General features: G+C 39.4%; 1 protein-coding gene across 3 annotated transcripts in view; it reads left to right on the top strand.

Moving 5' to 3' along the window:
- The first annotated feature begins 1,918 nt into the window (after positions 1-1,918).
- GALNT3 (polypeptide N-acetylgalactosaminyltransferase 3) overlaps positions 1,919-20,206 on the top strand; it is a 49,278-nt gene continuing 30,990 nt past the window's right edge. The window contains exon 1 of one of the 3 annotated variants that reach the window (XM_017548317.2): positions 1,919-3,814. The gene's annotated coding sequence lies outside the window, so the exon portion shown is untranslated. Of the gene's footprint in view, positions 3,815-4,058; positions 4,292-16,537; positions 19,746-20,206 lie in introns of those variants that run through there. The other 2 variants (XM_017548311.2, XM_037745784.1) reach the window with 2 other exon arrangements.

Genomic DNA, 20,206 nt, shown 5'->3' with positions numbered 1-20,206 from the left:
TCATCAAATATTTATTGAGCACCTACTATGTGCCAAGTACTAAGAATACACAATTAGCAAGACAAAGTTTTATTCTAATCTAAGTCAACACGTGCCCTCATAGCATGTGTACCACTTTGAAAATCTGAGAAGATTATTTTGAAGTTCTACGGGGGTGGAAATCACACAAAACAATGTCCAAAAAAGTTCATACTAAAATAATCTATTTATATTTTCACTGTTTTAAGTCTTGTAATATTTTAAACACGATGTAGAATGATGCTGAATCATTATTTTTAAAATCCACATATTTATCATTCTTGACTATGATACCACCTCTATCCTCTGCTTGAATCAATAACATTTGAATGCTTCTACTTATTTGGGAAGAAATTATTCCAATCTGTTCAGTCTTTGAGCCAAATCTCTCAGTCTGACTTTGAGATCCCTACTAAAAACTCCAGTTCCCTCATGAGGCAAAACTGTTTCTAGAGTATGTTTCAAGGCGAAGTTGTATAACCAACAATTAAACAAACTAAAATAGTTTAAAGTTGGGCTTAGCAATTGTACACGTTTACTTATCACATTATATATTATAATTATTTTATGAATTAAAATTTTGATCTTGGTTAATTTCAATTTTGTTATCTTTGTTTTCCGTTAATTATTATTGCTATATCCAGAAGGTTTTTCTTATTTATTTATTTGCACAACTCTCTTGGCATGGAGCTTATATGAATCAGAATGTAAAGAAACCTGGAGATCATCTTGTACCATTATTTTGTTTTGTGGAAGAGAATGATTAAGCTAGATGTAAAGTAACTTGTAGGAGTGTAAGTTGTTTTGTGTGGTGTCTTTTGAAATGTAGTATGTGAAAGCTGATAGCTATTGTTCTTAGAACTTTATAGTTCAGATTACCAGGCTAGCATTCTTACCTGCTTTGATTTTTCTCTCCTGACTGTTGTTGGGTAAAACCATTTTTTAGACCTATAAATTGCTGAAGATACTATGTGTGTATTTTTATGGTACTTGATGGGTCAATTTATTCATTTAACACATATTTATTAAGTACCTACTAAGTGCCAGGCTCTGGTCTTGCCATTAATTTAAACGTTAATGGAAATTATTAAAGAGTGAGTATTGTTTCAAATCTAACAAATGACCATTTTGTGGCTAATTTCGTGCGTGTGTGTGTGTGTGTGTGTGTCTAGAAAGAGTGTATGTGTATGAGAGAGAGAAAGAGAATGTTTGTTTCATTTCCTTCCTGTGTAAAATCTGTCCAGTTTTCTATCTTAACTGTTGTTATATGCCAAACATATACTATTCAAATTAGCTTATTTCTGAGAACCATGTCTACACTAAGGCTCCTGGGTTTTGTTTTATGATGAAATGCTAATTTCCCTTTATAAGGCAAATTCTTTATTTCATAATTTTGAATAGGATGGTACTTTCAAAAGCCTGCATCTGATTATATGTGAGGCATTAAATATTTCAGTATAAATTTTTTTTTCTTGGACCTGCAGCATTTTAATTTTATTGTGAAATAGAAAAATTTAAGACTTTGCTTTCAGAACACTCTGAAATAGTACAAGTAACGTTGTGTAAAATAGTACAGCTAGAGCATCCCTAACCCACAGATCTAAAGTCTGAAGTGTTCCAAAATTCAAAACTTTTTGAGCACCAACATTACACAAATGGAAAATTTCACACATAAGTACTTTACACAAAGTTTGTTTTATGCATAATATTATTTATAATGTTTTATAAAATTACCTTAAGGCTATGTGTATAAGGCATATATAAAACATAAATTAATTTTGTGTTTAGACTTGGGTCTCATCCCTAAGATATCTCATTACATATATATATATATGTACATCTCATTATATATATGTGTATATACATATATCTCAATATATATTAATACACACACACACACACACACACACACACACACATACATGTTTTAAAATCTGAGAAAATCCTAACTCCAAAACACTTCTTGTCCCAAGCATTTCAAATAAGGGACACTCAATCTGCACAAGTAATGCCACACTCTGAAATACTGCTTCCTTCTTTAAATTGTCTGTCTCCATTGTAAAACCGACAGTCAAATTTTAGTAACTCCTGATCATTTTTATGTTTCTTCTGTTCTTTTTTCACTTCTCATCCAGCATTCTTTGCTTGCTCTCTCTTTTTATAGGTCTGCCCTAGCTTCTCTTTTCAGTTGTTATTGATGTTACTAGTCTCACTATCAATGCATCTCAGTCCTTGGATTCCAGATTTTGCTATTCTATGTCCACCTGCTCTGTCCTGATTGTCCGTGAAAGGCATTGCTTTTTGCCTGGTGGAACATAAAACTCTGACAATCTTTGGCTCCTGCTTTATTCAGAGATGGGTGGTGGATAACAAAGGATACAGGTTTCTTGGTTATACATTTAGGATACCTTACAAAATTTCCAAGACTAACATTAACCTCCAATTAGAGGAAAGCAACAAAGTTGCAGGGCAAAGAAGAAGGAGAAAGAGAAGAGAATTTGAGGAGCTAGTATTTTCAGTTCTGGACCTAGACCTAAGGCAAAACATTACCAAGTTAGTATATCAGTACACACAAGTATCTTCTGAACTGTTTTTTGTTTGCTTTTGGAGGGAGAGGGAGCTTGGTAATTGCTCCTAGGTACTGACATTAAAATGTTGCAAGTACATGAAGCTTCCTTGGTGCTTGCAAAATAACCACAACATGTAAAAGAAGCAGTTACTAAAGTCTTAAATCTAACTCATAGGTATCATAGTATAAAATAGTACTATGGATGCTAAAACCAACGTCGTAGACTAGTCAAGTACTAAAGCTACACTTGTTGATACTATACTAACCTGTATTTTAAACCTTATTTTTAGGTCACACATAGCACTAATAAAACAGTAAATAAGTACCATAAGTGCCTGTCAAAGTGTAGGAGGAAGGCCACAGCTAAACTTTATAGGAAAACCTGCCACCTTATGATTAAACACTCCACCAAAAAGTTTTTCTCTAGTTTTCTATTTATATCCCTATATATCTTTGGGATAGAGCCAAATAAATTAGTTCATAGAAAGGTACAAAGGCCATTTTAAGTCCGGGTTTTGGGTGTGTCAGTGTTTGTCACAGCAGCAAAAGGAAGGCTGAAACAGAAAGTGGTGTCATAAATGGAACAAGTACTGTTTAACGATTTTTTTTTGTCTTAAAAACAACAGCAAAAGCGACTATCTTCCTGGACTTTGCGTTGTCCCTTTCCAGAATAGATGCTGAGCTTTCAAACAAACTCACGGTAGAAGCAAGTCCTCTCCAGGAAATCCCAATCTCTTTCCAAACAGGGACAGCAAGGGTACTCTCTGTTGTCTCAGTTTTCCCCTCTCCTCTGGGAATTGGTTTGCCTGCTGAGAGCATCCCAAGAAGGGGAGGTGCGCCCCAAATTGGCGAGGCTCTGCCAAATACCAGAGGCTCTTCTTTGGAAGGAGACTCCTCCTTTGGACCTGAGGCGCTCCTACCAGAGCGCCCGCGTACAGAAACGGAAACCACTAGCTGCGCTGAAGTGAGTCAAGTGATGAAATCAAGACTACACGGGAAGGAAGCTCACGAAACCTAACTGGTGACAGAAGCTGCTGAACCCTGCCCGAGGAAACCACATGAGCCAACAGTTGCTGCCCTCCCGAAGTGGCCCTCGGAGGCAGCGCACTCCTTCACTTTGGCGAACCGAGGAGGAAGGGAGGAAGCGTGTGGGGGAAATCTAGAACTTCTGGTTCCTCAAGGACCCAGCAGACTGTGTCCTGTCTACAAGGTGATCGCTGCCACCAGGTCAGTGCAGGATTCCTCCAATGTAGACGGGCCGGGAGCCACGACTCGCGCGCAGCAGCGGCAGCCTGGCCAACCGCGCAGAGGGAAGCCGCGCGGCAGCCAGGCGTGGCCAGGACGGCGTCCCCGCCCCGCGCCCGCGGTCCACGGTTCCCACCTGGAGCGCTCAGGTAGGGCTGGGGCGGGGCGGGAGGCTGGCGCGCAGGCGCGGGAGCGGGGCCTCGCCCCTGCCGACGTCGCAGGCTGGAGCTCACCTGGGAGACTCCGAGAGGAAGCCGAGCCTCGGTTCTGCCTCTCCAGGAGACGCGGGAGGCCCCGCGGGAAGGTAGGAGGCGGCGGCGGGGGAGGAGCTCGACTGAGCTGCAACTGTAGCGACAGCAACCGGAGTCGCCACCGCTGCCACCTGCACCTGGCGCCCGGCCCACGTCCAGCGCCCGCCCGGCCGCCGCTTCCCGCCGCCTTGCCCAGCCCACCCGCCAGGTAAGCCGGCGGCCGGCGGCGGGGGACGCGGTACTCCTGGGCTGCGTTAGAACAGGCGGGAGGCAGCCGCGGGGGTTCACGTGTTGGGGACAGGGCTGCGGTCCGGGGGGCCGTTTGGAGACGGTCTCGAGAGCAGAGTTTCGGTTGCCCCTGCAGAGAACCCGAAAGAAGCGCTCCCGGCCAAGGGGCAGGTGGCACCCCGGGGGGAAGCCCGGTCACCTCCTCTCGCCCACGGTGCCCCCCGCCACTCCTTATGGGGCGGCCCCAGAGGAGCTGGACCGAGACCAAAGTCCTGGTGGCCCCGGACTTGCCCTTGGGAGGGTTGCGGCTTAGGGACCCTGAGAGCGAGGGCCGGGCGCCAGGCGGGCGCGCTTCCCCTCCGGCTAGCAGGTTGCCTGTCTCCTGCCCCTCTGCCCGAGAGGGCATCCCGCGACGGCGAAGGGCATGGCTTTGCCAGGCAACTTTCCCAAGCGGGGACCCCAGACAGTTCTAGGCTGCAAACCGCGGCGGCGGAGCCATTTAAATGGTTTCCGAGTGGTTTGGAAAGCGCTCTGTGGCCGGGACGCGGACGCCCCTCTCTGTTTCGACTCTACACTTTTCCGGGTGCGCTCTCCAAGCCAGAGCTGGGCCCACTTTCCTGTTCAGTGGAGTAGAGTTCTTTTCTTCCGTGGCAGGAGGAAATCCAACTGCCACGCGCCAACCACACACCATCTCGTCAGAGGACCTGTTGACTTAAGGACCTGTACTTCGCGGCTATGGTTTGGCTGTGGCATATGACTCAAAGGTTCAAAAAGACAGTTTCAGGATCCTGCCACGTCTAAGCTTGGGTGTGCCAGGCCCAAATTCCTTTCCCTGCCTAATTAGGTTTTTCTGAAGCCTAAGAATTGAGGGTGAAACTGGCGCTTATCTTAGACTTTTATTTCCTTCTCTTTCAAACTCATCAAAGAAACTATTTCTATTTAAGAACCCCATGGACTTACCAATATTTCCGATTTTTGAAAAACGTTAGTAAGTTAACATAACTTGTTATAGAAGTTATGCTACATAATGAAGACATTTACACTCAGATTGTATAGTTAAAAATATGAAAGTGACAGCATTTTAATTAGAAATTCTCTACTTGTGGGAAAATCTGTTGCTTCTTTTATTGTATATATTATTCTTTGTGTTTGTGGCAAAAATACATGAGGTTAAAGCCACACCTGCAATTAGATTCTTGTAACTTTTAACATCTGAAGTCTAGCGCACATATTAAACTTCCCAAGCAATTTGTACCAAGAATCTTTCTTTTTATATTGCTTTAGCCAACCTTTGTACGTAGAAGTTTCTAATAATAAATAACAATTCCATTATATTTGTTTTGTTCTATCTCTGAACATTTTAAAAATATATTTTAAATTGCACATTTAACTTAAAATGCCTTGTGCAACATGTAGTGGTTTTTTTTCTTTCTTTTTTTTTTTTTTTTTTTTTTTTTTTTTNTTTGCTTTTTAAGATTGGATGGAAAACTAAAAGCCAACCACAGCATAACAGGACGTAATTATTAATTCAACCAGGACTTTTCTGCATTTATTGAAAGACTCTCACCTGATCTCTTAATCTTGTCTCCATACCAAGTAATAAATGTGCTAAATACTGTTTTCATATTAAATATAGGAGTTGTTCCTTGAATTTTGAGTGTTAATCTTCATTGCTTATTGGGCAGATGTTATCTGAGTTCCTCTCAACCTCTAGTGAGAAATGTAACATGTTTTCATTAGCTACAGTAACAGTGTGACTTAATCCATCTGTTAAATAGGAAAAATAATACTTTCCTAGATTGAGATAACAAAGCCTTAAAAACAATCAGGAATGTCTTCCAGCCCTGGGATTCTTGGGATCCCTTTCTCACTTTGGAGATTCAATAGTCAACTCATCCATTTGTGAAAAATTGAAGCTAAGAGATATTCTAATTTCATTTCACCCGGAGATGGCATGGTCATTCCAGTGGCTTGACTCATGACTCCTATACCTCTGTTTTCACCACCCACATTCTCACATATCATTAGATGTTTCTCTTTTTTCTTTCATATAATTTGTTAGGCCTTTGTAATTTTAAATAGCCCTTTGTTCTTTCTTCAGCTCTGATTTACTCTCATTTCTACTTGTTCAAATGATGCCTGACTTCACTGAGAATACCCAGTGAAGGCATCATGCTCCTCTCATTGTGGAATAGCTTGCATATTGACGATGCCATGTCAATTGAGATTTTTAGTTCCTTCTTCGTATTCCCAAGCCACAGTTAATTTTTTAAGTCAATGTGGATAACATTATTTAGTCTTCTGATCCTTTTATTATATTGGCTTAAAATATATTTTATAAGGCAGAGACCCAGTGCCTTTCATCCATTTGCAACACTCCAGATTTTTGGTTTCAAGCACACTTCCTTAACACTAAGTTTCTTTAAACTTTTCTTCCCTTTACTGCAGTCTTCAATAACTAATTTATGCCTCAATTCAGTAAACTCTAGTGTGAATGTATATAAGTGAAACAAATTTTATTAATATAAAACAATGCTTAACCTTACAACATGGACGTTCATTATTTCATTTTTAAAAATGTTGGTCTAAACACATTAGACTGCTTTATGGCCACAAATGTGCTGGAGCCTACAATGTGAAAATAGCACTATCCTGTTGAATTTATGTTTTTTTAAAGGCTGATTTTTCTACTAGCTTGCTTTCACTCTGTCTCATAAATGCATGTGCAGACACACACACAGGCACACACCGACTCACACAAAAGAAAATAAACTATTTCTTAAAAACTGTATTGTAATCCTGATTAAACATTTATTGTAGGGCTTGAGGCTCCAGGACCTTGGTGCTAGATTAAATCTTTCAAATCTTAGGAAGTGTATGAAACCTTGTTCATTACACATTATTTTGTGTTAAATGGGTTCTCATCGTGCTGTAGTGTATTTGGGAGCAGGAAAAACTAGAAATATTTTTCTGAGGGGATTTTCATGGTAAGAATTAAGTGAAATTTTGAGGGAGAAAACACTCTATCCAGCTCTGTTGTAAACTCTTAAAGTTTTATGACTGAGTTAGTTTTGGATAGAGTCTGAAAAATTTGTTAGAGAAAACATAGCCAGTTTATTATTTGGTTTATATTCTGTTAATATTTAATGCTTTTCTCTTTTATTATGAAACAAGTATAAGACACAAATTATAGGAATCACACCCCACCCCACACCAAAAGACTACATTGAGAGATTAAAATAGATTTGTAGGAATGTAGTCTTAGAAGCTCTGATTGGATGATTAAGCCTTCCATAGACGCTTTCAATTTTAATCTGACTTTACGTTCTTGGTGGGAGAAACTTTTCTCCTAAGGTAAATATCATATTTAGTATTTTGGAAATGATCAGTAACTGAATTATCTTCACATGTATTCAGTTCTCTAGTCCATGGAACGTAAAAATACATTTGGAATGGTAGATCTTTTATAGGTATAAAATCCTAATGAAAAGGAAGGAGGTATTTTCAATTACCTATTTAATTATGCATCTAGTTAGTATCAAAGGAAATTCATACTATGTAATTTGGATAAAATTTAACACAACTAATGTACACTCAGGGGCAACACTGAATTCAAATCAATTCCAGCAGTGGCAGGAGACCAAAGTACACCCACTTATTGCAAAGCAAAGACAAGTAGGATTCTGAATTCTAGGTCATTTAAAACTACTGATCATTAGATGACACTTTCTTGGGTCATTCTCAGAGTTGGGCTCTTATTTTTGGCACTAAATAGAGAATATTCCCCCAAGTACACCTTTTCGCATAATTGTTTTAGTTTCAAACTGTCCAAATGAATTTTCTTCTCAATATGATTGCCTGCTGGACATCTTTAACTTTTCTTCATCACTGGAGATTATGTATGTTCAAACCAGAACTTTCATTTCGTCAAAACAAAACAAATGGGCAAATACCCTGCTCGCTTTCTGTATTCTATCTATAGATAGTAGTACATTTTGCCATTTCTTACCTATAATGCCAAAATCAGCCTTTGAAAACAAAACAGAATTTAACTCATTTGTTAGCAAAACTTGAACCTAACTGGAGCAAAGCCTGAGTGAACTGTCAGGAGGCTATTGTGCCTCCAACTTAGTGGATTATGTCCCACTGCAGAAATAGCACTGTTCGATTACATAATATTGCCCAGGCCCTGCTGGGGTACACCCTTAAATTGGGTATGTAAATCATATCACATTTCTAACATCTAAAAAATTCTGAATTTTTTTTTATATGACAAGGTCTCATTATGTTGCCCAGGTTGACCTTGAACTTCTGGGCTCAAGTCTCAGCTTTCCAAATAGCTGAGACTACAGGCTGTCAAATTCTGAATTTTGAAACACGTTTGGTTCCAGGGATTTGGGGAAGTGAATCATAGATTTGTACCACTATGCAGGTGCCACACCAGAAATCTAGAGATAATTTTACAATCTTTTTCTTAGCCTCTACAACTGCTATGGTCTAAATGTTTGTGTTTTTCCAAAATTCATGTTGAAATCAAATCTGATGTATTGGTATTAGGAATAGAGTCTTTGTGGGGTGATTAGGTTATGAGGGCCCTGGCCTCATGTGTTTTTATAAAAGACAATGTCCTTATAAAAGAGGACTGAGAAAGCTCGTTAGTCTTTTGCCTTTCCTCCATGTGAGGACACAAAGGAGGCCATCTATAAGGGATGGGCACTCACCAGACCTTGAATCTGCCAGCACCTTGATCTTGGACTTCCCAGCCTTCAGGCTGTGAGTGGTATAATCATGTTGTTTAAATTACCCAGTCTAAGGTATTTTGTTATAGCATGGACTAAGACAAGAACCACGAGAACGAGAACGCTGAATCCACCTAACATTTTACGCCTTTCCCCCAGCCATAAATTATTCTTTCACTTTTACTGCTCTAGTTTAGGGTCCTATCATCTCTTAACTAGGGTACCATAGCTGCCTCTGACCTGTTATCTCAGCAGATCGTCTTGTCATCTTCAAGTCCATCATCTGCTGGAGGATGAGGATGTTCTTTTTAGACACGTAAAGTCTATCTTTCACTTAAAATCCTTCAATAATTTTTCATTGCTTACAGGATAGAACCCATAGCCCTTAAAACGGCCTTATGGGAGCTGATCCTTGCTAAACTCTGGATTGATACTCCGTATGCTGAAATTTTACTTCCCGGCAATAGATTTCTTGTTCTTTTGTTTTTGTTTTTCCTTTGTGCTTTTCTTTTGCATTTCCCACTGCGGAGAGTGCCTTTCTTTCTCCCTTTACCTCTAATTATAGCTCTTAATGGCTCTTAAAACTCAAAGAAGGTCTTACCTCATTTGGGAAACTATGTCCCCTCACCCACACCTCCATATATACCTGAGCAGGGTGAGGTGTCCTGTGTATGCTTCTATTATTTGCTTGAGACAATATTAATATAGTCTGCTTTTGCTCTTGTCTGTATATACACACACACACTTCCTTTTTGGATTATTTGCAAAACATGCAAAATTTCTCTTTCCTTTAAGCCATTTGTGGAATAAAAATTTTAGAGTAGAAGTGTCACAGAAAGGGGAGAGGCATCGGCAGGCAGTATAAGTCAATCCGCCTTTTCAGTAGGAAGTAACCAAAGAAACTGGGGAGTAGGGAACGTGCTTCCCTGACTTAATTAGCATATTTAATTTGGATTGCTGTTACTTCCATCTCATTATTTTAAATTCTATTTTATTTTGGGGCCTTTTGATTCTGTTCCAAGATCTGGGGATTTTATCATTTAAAAGTGAAAAGTTAACTTTGTGATTGAAATGTCTTGCCGCTTTTGCTTATACCTATTTCACAATTGAGTATATTATTATTGTTGAGGAGCTTAAAGGGAGCAGCCTTTATTTGCAAAATGTAAGTTTAAATGCAAAATGCCTTTAAATGCAAAATGTCTGAGTTAGAGCAGACCAAAACTCTCTCCCAAACAAATAAAATAAGGCAAAGATTTCTTGGAATCAGCAGTCCTCCTTTTCATCTCTTTCTGGCTAGTCCTGTGCCAAATTCTGTCAGTTTTACTTTCTAAATGTTTCTCAAATCCATCTACTTTTATACGTTCCTATCTCGATCATCATCTCTTGCCTGGACTTTTGCTATGACCTCCCTGTTTGTCTATCTGAGCTCACTCTCGCTTCTTGCTTGTTGGTTCCTCACCCTGCACCCAAAGTGATCTTTTCAGACTACATGGTTATGTTGCACCCTGGATAAAGCCCTTCATGGCCCTTAAGATAAGTCAAACTCCTTACCATGGCCAAAGGCCTGGCATGATTTGGCTCCCATCAAGCACAAAGCACACTCATCATTGCTCCAGCTCCACCAATCTTTTTATATTGTCATGTTCCTCCTGCCTCTAGGCCCTTGCAAGTGGTCTTCTCTGCCTGGAAGGGGAGACTACTTCCCTTTCCTCCCTTCTTGGCCTAACTGCCTAACATTCAGTCTCCACATTCCTGTTTGAGCTCCCACTTTTTCAGCACTAACTATAACATGGAATTTTTCAACAATCTCACCACATCCTTCCCTCTAACTATGGGTTAGAGTGAAGACTGTAACCTAAAGAAATAACGTCCTAGTTAGTACCTGGGAGCATTAACTTATAAAAATAAAAGATTCCCCACAAAGGGAGCAGACAATACATGGTTCATATTTTTAAAAATAGATTTTAGTTATTAATGCCTTTATATTTTTATCAAGTAATAATATATAACTTGATATTCTCATAATAAGTATTGGTCTTTATTTACTGTTTTACTGTTGAACAGTTACATGGGAGGCATATTTTAAACAATTTATATGAGTTAACTTATTTAATCTTCAAAGCAACCCTATGAGGTGCATGCTATTTTCATCCCTATTTTAAAGATAGGAAAATTGAGAGATTAAGTACCTTACCTCTATTTACAAAGTTAGTTTAAGATCAGAGCCAAGACTCAAATCCAAGCAGTACAATTCCAAATTCTGCACAATCTGCCTTCTGTTTCCATGTGTCTATAGATTCAAACTACCTTAGATTGAAAATAGATTTAAAAAAAGTATTAGGTGTTACAAGCAATCTAGAGATGATTTAATGTCATTAGATGATGTGCATAGGTTAAATGCAAATACTACATCATTTTATAGAAGCAACTTGAGCATCTGCAGATTCTGATATCTACAGGGGTTTTGGAACCAATCCTCTGCAGATACCAGGACATGACTATACACTTATCCTACTTACATGTAAATAAAATTAAATAAGGTTGTTAAGAGATTTCCAACAACAATAAAAATCCAGTCAACTCTGCCCCTCCTTTATCATCTCCCTAGTCCTATTGCCTAAAAGCTACTACTTTCATTTATTTAAATGTTTCTTCCAGCTCTTACCTTTTCAAACAATATGCTTATGCTGCTGTTTCTTAATGTATCAATATTTGGCAATATCTACTGACTTCCCATTATGGTAGATAAATATTCAGCTCTTTCATACACAGCCGCCTCTACTATTCCTCCTTGACCTCTCAATGTATTCTCACATTGTTTTGTTTGCATTTTAATGTTTATTTATAATGATATTGTGGATACTGTTTACTACTGAGTCAAGCAAGCATATTATGAGTAGGATTCCTTACTTGTAGAATTTTTAAAAATTAAATCCTGGAAGTAATAATGAACTCAGAAAACACTTGGCTTAGTATCTCTGTATATCAATTGGAGTACAATTTCTATGTACTCTAACACCTTTTCAGCTTGGTTTTCCCTGTAGTCTAACATAACAGATAGGTTGGTCCCTTACTGGAGCAATCGTCTTGTCCTCTTGTCCCCATTTGGACTGTTGCTCTCTAGGTGTGTTCCATGGTGGTGGTTCTGAGTTTCTTTTTGCTAACATCTCTGATGGAGCCTCTATTCCTTAGGTACTATGACTTTTGTTTTTTATTCACACCCTCATTTGGATGAAACACATATCCACCACTAGCTTCCTGAAAAATGGTGCATGGAATTAAGAAATTTGAGATACTACATGTCTAAAACTCGTATTCTACCTTCACAGATTTTTCTTTCGGTTTTATTCTTAAAAATGTGTTCATAGTTGCAGTTGTTGGTGAACTCCAATTGTTTGAAGTTCACAATTTTCGAAAGTTAGGAAGGGTATATGATAAATCTTCCTTTCACAGTTGTCCTCTGACACCAGTTTTCTTCTCTAGAGGTAACTGATACTATTTTTTTAAAAATGTATGTATTTTCCTTCTTTTTAAAATGCAAATATTTTTTGCTTTTCTTGTTCCCATTTAACTATATCGTGGGGATCATTTCATATCAGCGTATAAATTAACTTTACTTTTTGCTTTGCTAATATTTAATCATGTTAATTTATCATAATTTTTCTCTTTCCCTACTGGTAGAGTTCTAGGTTGTTTCAACCCTTTGATATTAGAACAGTGTTTTAATGTGCCAATCACAGGTGTGCCATTTCACTGGTGTCTTAGCGTATCTATGGGATTTCTAGAAGTCATCCCCACATGTGATTGATATTTTGATATAGAGTAGTAAGCAGCCCTGCAAGTGTGATAATTCTAAGTCAAATGAGATAAGGGGAAAGGGGGAAAAACACCCGATAGTAAATACTTCATGGCAGAGTAGGCTCATTTCTAGAGGACAATGAATAATGCAGAAAAGGTTTCTAATACAAATTGTTTTCTTTGAGCTTTTTGAACATGGCCTTTGTTTTTTCAGATATGACCCATCATTTTGAACTGGATAAAACTTGTTTTTGTTGTGACTTCAGTCTCCTTTTTGTACTCCTTACCCTCTGTCATTGCCTCCGTTAGTTTCACTGGCCTCTTGTCTCATATTTTTGAGTTTTAGATCTATCACTGAAGATAATGCAGAACAGAGAGCGCTCCATTAGCCAGCACCTTTCTTTTTTGAGATGGAATCTTGCTTTGTTTCCCAGGCTGGTCTTGAATTCAAGCAATTGCTCAAGCAATCCTCTTGCCTCAGCCTCCCAAGTAGCTGGGATTACAAGCACCTAGCTAGCTAGCACCTTTCAACAAGTCCAGAACACATCCTTAACATCCATCACAACTTTTAACCTCTGTAGCCTCCACATTGACTCATTTGCTGAGTTCAGCTAACTCTACCTCCCAAATCTCTTTCCAAGCTTCCATACGCCTTCTACTTCTCTCTCGCCTGGATTATTTTTAAGGATCTCCTAGTTGCCTGTAGCCTCCTATCTGGTTTTTCTAGGCTCCCCAAAATTCCATATTCAGCACAACTTGAAAGTTAATTATTCTAAATTTTAGTACTCATTAGGTCATCACCTTGCTTAAAACTCATCAGGGCCTCTCTCTTTGCCTAAAGAATTAAGTATAAATCCCAAGGAATTAAGCACCCTCCTTTCCCCTATTTGGAGGTTGGCATTCAGTATGTGTTTAGTAGGCCTCACTGTATATGGTAATTGACTTTGCATGACTCTGGGTAAAATTACCCTACTTGAAGCCAGCTGTTGATAGAAGAATTAAAGTTTAGGCTAAGACTGGCTTATTTCCAACCCAAACTTTTATATTAAAGGAGCTTTTCGTGTACCTTAACCATGAAGAGTGGATAGTGCAGAAATTTCAGATGGTAGTTGGAGAAGTGGAGGGATATTGTTTGCTTCAAATTAGGCACATATATAGCCTAATCTTAAAGGTAAACACAGATTTTATTTATAATAAAAAACGATGTCATGGAAGACTTGAATTCTGTTTAACATCTGGGGAGGTGCCAGCTAATGGGGAAGGGGTAAATATGGGGAGACTTACAAATATTGAGATTGAAGTCTTTTAGAATTTCTAGAGCAGGGGTTAGCAAACTATAGTCCTTAGACCAAATTTGATCCACTACCTGTTTTCGAAAACAAAGTTTAACTGGAATGCAGCTATGCTCATTCATTTACAAATCATCTTTTTTGTACTACAACAGAATAGAGTAGTTGCAGTAGAGATCATATGGCCAGCAAAGTGAAAAAAAATTATTTACAATAGTCCTTTACAAAAAGTTTGCTGACACGTTTTCTAGAAAATAATGGAAGCTGAGAGGTGGAGAGGTGGAAGATGAATATCCATCACGTAAGCGTTGGTAAAACTGTAGAAAGGTGAATGCAGAATAACAATTGAGCGGGCAATCTTTCTTATTCCTTTACTCCCTATTCCTTAATATTCTTGGGACCTCAAAGGAAGAATGAATAGAGAGAAATAGCCTACGACTTGTATGTGTTTGGACTCCTTCAAAAGGGAATGTTTGGTTGAATTAATTGAGTACAACCTGTCCATCCTCCAAATACATTCCATAAAAAGGCCCAGTAGACACTCTTTTCACTAAAGTATTAAGAAGTACATTAGTGAAGGGATTCCCTGCATCCATGAAAAATCTATGCCTGCTCTCCTTTGTAGACCATTGAAATTGGCTCTCTGATTTCACTGGAGTTGATGAAATCCCCTAGTAGCAAAAATCAAGTGGCAGTAAGCCCTTATCCACCAAATGCAAAGTAGATACACCTTCCTCAATGGAAAACTGGGACATAGAGGTATCAGAAAACACTGGCTTGCAGATGCTTTTGATAACCAAGATAATATCTTTGGTATATGCTTAGTGGTAGCTAATGAATGAAATACATAAGCAATGCTATAGCATTCCTTCATCTATGTAATAGGAAAAACTCTAGCTCTGGTAACAAAAAAGTTTACTTTAGTTGCTATGGTTGAGAGTCACAGCATCTCACTCAGTTTTCAGACCTAAGTCAATTCACAGTTACAGAACTTTTCCCCAAAGGGACCTGTTGCCATTTACCAGAGCCTATGCTTTGGGGAAAAGGAAATAATCAGACCTTTCATACTAATTCCTAGGGACCCCAAAATATTGTGGTCAATTGTTCAAAATGGAGACTTATAGTGGTCAGGTAACAAACGGAGTCTTAGCTTCATTTGTACTCATGGTGGGTCCAGGGGTCAGCATATCTAGCCTGTGCTTATTTCCCCAGTTCTTTAATGTATAATTGGAGTACACACACTGGGTAACTGCCAGAATCTCTATGTTGACTCTTTAAACCATGCTTTTCCAACCTGTGGCCCATGGGCCACATGTGACCTAGGACAGCTTTGAATGTGGCCCAACACAAATTCATAAACTTTCTTAAAACATTGTGAGATTCTTTTTGTAATTCTTTCCCCGCCCCCCCCAACCAGCTCATCAGCTATTGTTAGTGTTGGTGTATTTTATGTGCGGCCCAAGACACAATCCTTCTTCTTCTAATGTGGCCCAGGAAAACCAAAAGATTGGACACCCCTACTAACCCATGGAGGGAAGACCATGTGATAGGAGAGCTAAGTAGAAGACTTTAGAATTTCCCCTTTCTTCAAAGATAGTAAATCAGAACTAATAACGTATCCCTGAGGAAACTGTCAAGATTGATGTCACTATCAAAGATTTGAAATAAGACTTGTGATATCTATCACATCCCTATTTAGCTCACTTATTTTGCCTGGGCAGAAGTTAAATGGATTTTAGAGAATTGCTGTAGACTACCCTAAACTTAATTATTGGGTGTCCCCCAAAGTATTTACTGACCCAGATGTAATATCTTTATCAAACCACATAGCTCCTGGCATTTGGTATGTAGCTATTGACTTAGTTAATATTTTTTTTTCTGCCAATTTACAAGGATCACCAAAAACAGTTTGTTTTTATCTATCAGTGCCAACAATATGGCTTCACAGTCTTGCCTCAGGGCTAGGCCAATTCTTAATCTTAGTCATTGTAACATTTCACAAGCTATCACACTGTTCCACTACATTGATGATATTGTGCTAATTGTCTCTCATGAGAAGAAAGTAGCAAATACTTTAGATGTTTTAGTAGAGCATATGAGAATTAGAGGGTGATAAATTAGCCCCACAAAAATTCAGTAAAATTTCTGGGCATTCAGTAGCCACTATGCTCGATAGGCTTTTTTTTTTTTCTTTCTTTTTTGAGGGGGAGTCATATTCTGTTGCCCAGGTTGGAATACAGTGGTGGGAGCTGGGCTCACTGCAACCTCTGCCTCCTGGGCTCAAGCAATCCTCTCACCTCAGCCTCTTGAGTAGCTGGGACCATAGGTGAGCTTCACCACACCTGGCTAATTTTTGTATTATTTGTAAGGATGGGGTTTTGCCATATTACCCAGGTTGGTCTTACACTCCTGGGCTCAAGCGATTCACCTACCTCAGCCTCCTTGTAAGTGCTGTAATTACAGGCATGAGCCACTGTACCCAGCCTCGATAGTCTTTTTTGAATTTGGGGAAATATCTACATTTGAATATGCTACCTCAACCTGTTTACAGAGTAACGCTTAAGGCTGCCTGTTTTTAATGATGGTCAGAATAGAAGAAGGCTCTGCAGCAAGCCCAGCAGTACAGGCTATGCTACCACTTCAGCTTTACGATCTAGCAAGCTCAATGACTCTCTTGGTATCTGTGGCAAAGAGTAATGCTCTGTGGAGTTTCTGGAAAGTGCTGATAGCAGAATCACAATGTGGACATCTAGGATTTTGAAGTAAATATGTTCTTCAGATAACTTTACTTTTTGATAAATAGCTTCTGACTTGCTACTAGTTAGATGCTGAATGCATAATTATGGAGTGTCAGGTTACTATGTGGACCAAGTTTCCCATCATTATCTGGGAAAAATCTAACCCATCTTGCCATAAGGTTGGCAGTGTACAACAGCAGTATATCATTGAATGGAAACAGTACACAAGACAGAACCAGAGCAGATCTGGATAGTATAGATAAGTTGCATGAACCAGGGACTCAGACTTCTTTGATAGCAACCCCAATGGCATTGCCTCGTCTCTTTCAACTTATGCCTGTAACTTCTTGGTGATTCCCTTAGTCCCTTAGGAAAAAAAAATCAAACCCCCAAACCGGATTTACAGATGAATCTGAACAATACACTAGTACTACCCAAGAGTAGACCTGTATAGCACTATGACCCTACCCATGAGTAATTGTGAAGGATACTGGATGAGGAAAATTCTTCCTGTAGGTAGAGATTTGAACAGTAAATGTGGTTGTCCATTATGTTGGGAATGAGACATGCCTAGAAGTACAGATCTATATTGGTCATCGTCAGAGCTTTGGAGGGAACAGGATTGGAAGATTGGTGACGAGGCAGTTAGTTTGAGGAAGAGGTATGTGAATGAAACTTTCAATATGAAAAGACCTTGAAAAAACTTGTATTTCATCTGAGTGTATTTTACAAAAGCACATCCATTGCAGAGGATGCTTTTAATAGTCAACTGGACAGAATGACACATTATGGATGTCAGCCAGCCTCTCTCTCCAGCTGTCTCAGTGTTTGCCCAATGGGCCCATGAACAGGGATCTTGGTGGCAAGACTGGAGCTGTGTATGCCTGGGCTCAGCAACATGGCTTCCCCTTCTAAAGTTGACTGGGATAGCACTGCTGCTGAGTTCTTAATCTGCAGAGACCAGTATTGAACCCCTGCGGTGATCAACCGGCCTCTGGGTGGCAGGTTCATTACACTGGATTTCTTCCTTCATTGTCTATTCACTAGAATATACAAATATTCTGGATATGGATTTGCCCTTCCTTGACATCACCAACATCTGTGGACTCCTGGAATGCTTAATGGCAGGGTGAATACAGAGTAGTAGGTAGTGTAAGAAAGAAGTTATACATATTCATTATGGCCTCACAGCCAATTAGATAGGTGAGGATTATTGTAGGTTTGCACATTTTTTCTTTTTAATTTTTTTTCAATCAGCTTTCCTGAGTTCAATGCACATTTCTTTCTTTGCCTCTTATATCCAAGTGTTTATTTGTATATATTAACAATTTTCTTCTCTCATTTCAATTAAAAAATGTTAAATATAAGCTGTTGGAGATCAACTTTACAATTTAGTCTTTAGGTAACAGAATATTTAGTGGGACTGTGACAGAATTTAAGGAGTAACTCAGAGTCATAGCAATGGCTACAATGGGTGTTAGGTCTCGTTTTTGAAGAGAAAAAACTCTTCACTTATAAAGAAGGACACTTAGACTTTGTTAGCTGAAATATAGAATTGTTATTGTACAGGAGTTTAAGTGTGTGGGAGAGTGGTGCATGTGGAAGCTGAGTAATCAAAAGTGTAGCCTTTGCTGCTTATCAGTTTATTGTCTCTTAGTTCCAAATTTGCTGTATTAGCCTGTTCTGTAATAATGGGGCTGGGCCTTGTAAATATTTTTCTGCTGACTCATGTAATGTTAAGCTTTGCCAGTAGAGGGCACTGGAGGGACACTGAAGTGGCTGAGGCTTCTCTTTCTGGTGTCTGTGATGCTCACTGGCTAAGCATCCTCTGAGCACAGTTCTGAGCAGTTTTCCTCCACTCCTCACTCCCCAATATGATTTTCTCCACTATTAGGTACCTGCAGAACATAGCTTTCTCTAGAGTTGATGTCCGCCAAACACTGCACTTTCTTTAGAGCTTGATTCGGGCAACAGTGGTGTACCCTTGCTCCACAGACACCATGGACCTGCTCTATCGTCCAAGTCACTGCTCCCCAAACTATCTCTTCAGATCTATACATGCCAATTGGGGGCCCCACAGGACTGAGTGTCTAGGGAGCTGGCTGCCCAACCTTTGTCCAGGCAGCCAGCCCAGAGCCATTGTTGCCTGTGTGGCACATGAAAGTGCACTAAACTCCTGCAGGGGACAACCTCTGAGATTCCAGGTTCCATTAGCAGCCAGCAGTTTTCCTCAGCACCGAGCTAGTTCTAGGGTTTTACCCCCAGATGTGAATGGCCTTTTCTGGAACTTCAGGAGCAGATTTCTGGTAAATCCCATGAATTAAGTACTTCTATGACTTTTCTTCCATGCAGTCAAAGCTAGGGCATCTCCACAGATATTTCTGGATTCAGCCCTGTGAGAGGAGAGCTCTTCTTTGAATGCTTATTTCAGCCCTAGTGGGAGTGGTTGCTCCTGATACTCTATCTACAACTCCTGTATTCTTTAGAATTCTCCTTAACTCCCACTAGGCAATTCCTTCTTACTTCAATCTTCTCTTAATACTAGATTGTATTAAACTTTCTCTTTTCAAATTACTGTATGGTTTCTATCTCCTTACTAATCCAAAAGCCACCAATTATGTTTACAAGGTAAATCAATGGACAGATATTTTAAAATGCGGTGTCTCTGCCTGGGGGTGGTGGGGTGGGGGATAACAGTTACATGAATAATCTCTGGATCCACCTAAATTACTCCTTAGAATTCGTCTACTCTGTAGCATGCCCATAAATAATCAATATGTATCTTTCATATGTAATATAAAAGTCATTTACAGGTGCAGATGTGGCAGGAAAGAGCATGTGAGCCCCTGGGTTTGTGACTCCATTGACAGGTAATGTAGTATCATAATTACTTGTTTGTGTCAAACTGTCAAGGTAGAGTTGGCTAGCTCACACATTAAGATTCTATCAGCAACCTTTCACATTCAGAGATAACAATAAGGGAGATGTTTATCTGACCAGGCATAGCTGAGAAGCTGGATGTCTGATCCTGTCCTTCTCAGTATTGAAACCTGTGCCTTACGGTTGCTGATGGTTAACTCTGTCACTCAGCTTTTTGTCTCATAACCTGCAGATATCTTTTAGAAAGCTGTTCTTTGTTTATAACAATTGAAAGTAGTTTAGTTATCCACTGGTGGCGTTGCCCTGTTACTCAAAGTAACTCTACTTTGCCTTTAGCTGAGATCTTTGAGGTATGTCCACTACTGCCTCCTTTCAGACAGAATGTGGCTATCCATGCAGCTTGCTTTGCATCAGTGTTTCTTTTGTTTTCTTTTCTTTTTTTTTTTTTTTT

Source organism: Cebus imitator, unplaced genomic scaffold (genome assembly GCF_001604975.1).
Source record: "Cebus imitator isolate Cc_AM_T3 unplaced genomic scaffold, Cebus_imitator-1.0 Scaffold10, whole genome shotgun sequence".
Lineage (NCBI taxonomy): Eukaryota > Metazoa > Chordata > Mammalia > Primates > Cebidae > Cebus > Cebus imitator.
The sequence above is the reverse complement of the archived record's forward strand: the minus strand, read 5'-3'. Positions and strand labels throughout refer to the sequence as shown.